Source organism: Notothenia rossii (genome assembly GCF_949606895.1).
Source record: "Notothenia rossii genome assembly, chromosome: 11".
In the NCBI taxonomy this organism is placed as follows: Eukaryota; Metazoa; Chordata; class Actinopteri; order Perciformes; family Nototheniidae; genus Notothenia; species Notothenia rossii.
Window position 1 is genome coordinate 12313288 of NC_136910.1, and position 4069 is coordinate 12317356.

Genomic DNA, 4069 nt, shown 5'->3' on the forward strand with positions numbered 1-4069 from the left:
TAAAGAATGCTAAAATCTCCCTGGCCACACCTCTGTGTCTGCAAACAGTCAGTGTTTATGTTTTTGGACAGGAATTTGATAATAAAAGCTGGGATAATTTCTATTTGCATATAGAAATAATGAAGCAGCCTACATTTAAAAACGTAGGCATATTATATATTTTCGTCTAACTAATATATGAAGTACTTAGCTGTTGAAATCCTCAAATGTATTCATTGATGTTGAGATTAACAGAAAAGTCCATTCGAGTCCATATTAAATACATGGAAGATTTATTTTTAATCTCGTAATTTCTTCAACTGTACACATTGCTATAACAAAATCTATGCTTATGCTAATCTTGACATAAATATAAGGAAATTCTACTGTCATTATAAAGTGAAATCTCTGTGTAACAGTAAAAACGAATTTCCTTTCACATCACTAAAAAATGTAACATATTACATAAACATTTTGATTATTTTTAAATGACATAATTCAGCCAACAAAACAATTTATACTACAACAAGAATATTGTATTGTATACATAGTAATTATTCAAACTGAAAACTATAATACAGTAGTATACTATAATTCTTTGTTAAAATATTGAACATGTTTTCATCTTTCCAACAGTCTTCCTCTCATTTGCCTCTCAAGCAGAGCTCTTTGCTCCTTTGCTTGCACATGACATGAGCTTGTTGCAACTTCGGCCCCATGGCACCAGAAAGGAACCGCTGGAGGAGCCTCTTGGCCTCCCCGTGTTTTTCTGAGCGTTCTGCCTCCATCACAATTGGCCTGGAAGAGATTTTGTTTATAAAATCTATATTTCTTTCACAGCATGTTAGTTTATTATAGTCACAAACATGCCAGTTAAACTGTGTGAAACTGTTGATGTGGAGAAGAATGTCAGTAACCTCTGCTGATGCTGTGGCACGATGGTGAAGCTGTGCCAGTGAGCCATGTATCTCTGTCCTCTCTGCCAGTCCTCTTCCAGGACGCTGCACTCCAGCTCCGCTCTACCTGCACCAGCCGCACTGCACATCCCTGCTGCCTCCAACCAAACCCACCTCCAATCCTTTCTGGATTACCGTCTGGATAAAAGAGATCAGATTAAATGTATAGGCAGAAATTTGCACCATGTGTATTGCTTCTAAATGAAGGATATAGCAACATTTGAAGTTCTTTTCACATCCACACATCCATACTTTTATTTTACACACAAATGAATATACAAATAACTGAGAACAGAAAAATATGGAACTCTAGCTCAAAGGTTATGTATGATTAACATACTACTGTTCAGCTTAACTGGGTATAATGTTGCAACATTAGTTTTTGCAAAGTTAGTGCTTATTAATAAATGACTCCATGCAGTTTGCTTACATCCTTATTTGGTATGATTGTCAACTTTTAAATAGTTTTTCTCTTGTTTTCTGGTGTTTTGTGCTGAAAGAAAATGTACCTTGGGGCTAAAAATCATCTTGTTCTCTAATCTAATTTAATACTCATTATGTTTTATGTCAAATCACACAAAATGCATTTTGTTGCATTTCAATGGTTTAGGGTAAATACAAAGTATTAAAAACATTATTGTGAGAAATAAAGGAATCCAAATGTTTGAATAGTTCAACAGCAACAAACCTTTCTTTTACTCACTTGTTATTGCTACTTTTCTGTTAACCTCTGGAAGATCTTCCCTTTGACGTTTGACTTGTTCAGAACTTTTCCTTTGTTAGATTCTAATCCCTCATGGAAAGAGTGCAGCTCGTCTGAACTGCCAACTGGTCAGCTAGGGTGTGTGGGGTGAGTATTAAGAGGGGTTTTATAGTTGTGTTGCTGCTGCTATTTTAGACCGGCTCTGCTACGAACGAGTCATGCTGATATTAGCAACAATAAACATAGTGGCACTTGGTCCATGGAGATGATTAGCAGAGGCACGATGAATACACACACACACACGCACACACGCACACACGCACAAACACACACACACACACACACACACACACACACACACAAACACACACACACACACACAAAGACCACACACACACAAACACACACACACACACACACACACACACACACACACACACACACACACACACACACACTCAACACAATTAGTAGATTAGTGAAGCCAGGAGTAAGGTAAGGGTCAGTTCCTTCCCCTGAGTTAGATGGACAGATAATAGAGTGATGAGGAGGAGGAGGAACACAACATAACAGATAAAGGGCAGCAGTAGACAACAGAGTAAAGAACAGGACAGATATAATGGAATAATACACATTTAGCCAGAGCTACAGGAGCCAATTTGGTTATCTATCATCCTAGGGGCAGTGGAAGTCCCACAGTGTCAGTCAAGTCTGCTTTGGGTTACTTTTTATTCCCAGCATGATAGTGCAGGTAAAGAAACTTTCATTTCTATGATCATGTGATCTCTCCATCACATGGTGCAAATGAAAGGTGCACAAGGTAGCCTAATGGTTAGGAAAGTTGGTTCCTCCTAAAACAGTGTTTAAAAGAAATTAGTTTCAGATTGATGAACTGAGAATAATTACAGATGAAGATTAAAAAACGTTACGGAAAACGTATGGTTTTAAACTGTGATGGCTCTGTGCGCCTATGTTATGCATAGCAGGCCCGGCTCCAGTATGAAATGACTGAGGGGGCTGTTAAAAAATCAGAGGGGCGACTTTTTTTTCACAACAATGAAAAATACTGGCAATGTCATAAATTGACACACCAAGCTTTTTTCCTTCTCGCTGCTCTACAATCTCTTTGCTTCCTTATTTTTATTCTGGATTTACCGCTCTTTATTCTGTTCCTCTGATCTTTAATAATACATAGTACATTATCAGATTGCTGCACTTTGGTTAACAGACTAACATTGATTTGAATGTATATATTGATTTCCTCAATGTATAAATTGACAGGCTCTGTGATTATACCATAACCTTTTCTCCTCTATCCCTTAACTCATCTTCCTATCCGATTTACTTACTTACTATCTACTGTATATCAGGATTAAAGAACAATTAATCTGGTTGATTTTTTTATTTTCAGGATTGAATGTTCAAACCAAGGCCTAAAACCTGGCATTTCATAAGAAAGTGAATAATATATAAAGAAACTGTAATATAAGATAAAATACTAAACCAAATGGACAGACACAGATTACAAATAAAGTCCCCTGGTTTGTCTCTAGAGTCTAACTCCCATGAGAAAAATCAGATCAATGTTCCACAATCCGCCACTAGATGTCGCTAATTGTACCGATACGGTTTATATAATAAATAGCTATTATTATTATTATTATGATTATAGTAAAAGGGCTCGCTTTGGCAAAAGCCTGATCCATACAGGCAGCCCTATATAATAACAAGTAACCATCATGTGTGGTGCTATCTGTAGTTGTCTTATTTGTCCCCTTGGGACAATACATCTAATCTAAACTAATTTAATATTCAATCCCACACTTGGCCATTGAGAACATCAATTCGTAACTTACCTCGTTTAAAGCACTTTTGTTGTAATACTCTGGATTTAGTTGTCACTACTAGCCGAGTTTATTTTGTCCAATATTTGAGAGACAGCAAGCGCATTTCGTGGCATCTGCGGGCAGTGGCAAGTACTTCCGGCATCTGCCACGGAGGCCGCTACTCCGTGGTATCTGTGGCAAGTATATGCCACAGATGCCACAACCATGCCACAACTTGCCGTGGCAAGTATATGCCACAACTTGCCGTGGCAAGTATATGCCACAACTTGCCGTGGCAAGTAAATGCCACAAGTTAAGAGTTAAGAGAAGGTTTACGGTAGCCGCCACTCGCCTTCCGTGGCAAATGCTGATATTTAAACCTGTATTTATCGCGTAAAATGTCGCTGTTTTGGCATGACTTTATCGGACTTATCTGTACACAAGACTGATGATCTGTTACTGATGGTCCGATCATATTTTTTAAAAAGATTAAACATTATATGTTCTATAGATTTTACTTGGAGAACGTGGTTTGTTAAAATAAATAAACGTGCTATTTTTATGATAATACTCAAGATATATTATTAGTAAGTTGACATAAAGAT

General features: G+C 37.3%; 1 long non-coding RNA gene across 1 annotated transcript; it reads right to left on the reverse strand.

Annotated features, from left to right (window-relative positions):
• Positions 1-268: 268 nt before the first annotated feature.
• Positions 269-1788, reverse strand: LOC307025014. The gene is made up of 3 exons (XR_013804037.1): positions 1639-1788; positions 897-1073; positions 269-777 (listed from the first exon to the last, which is right to left on the reverse strand). It is a non-coding gene; the product is annotated as an uncharacterized lncRNA (long non-coding RNA).
• Between the last annotated feature and the right edge of the window lie 2281 nt (positions 1789-4069).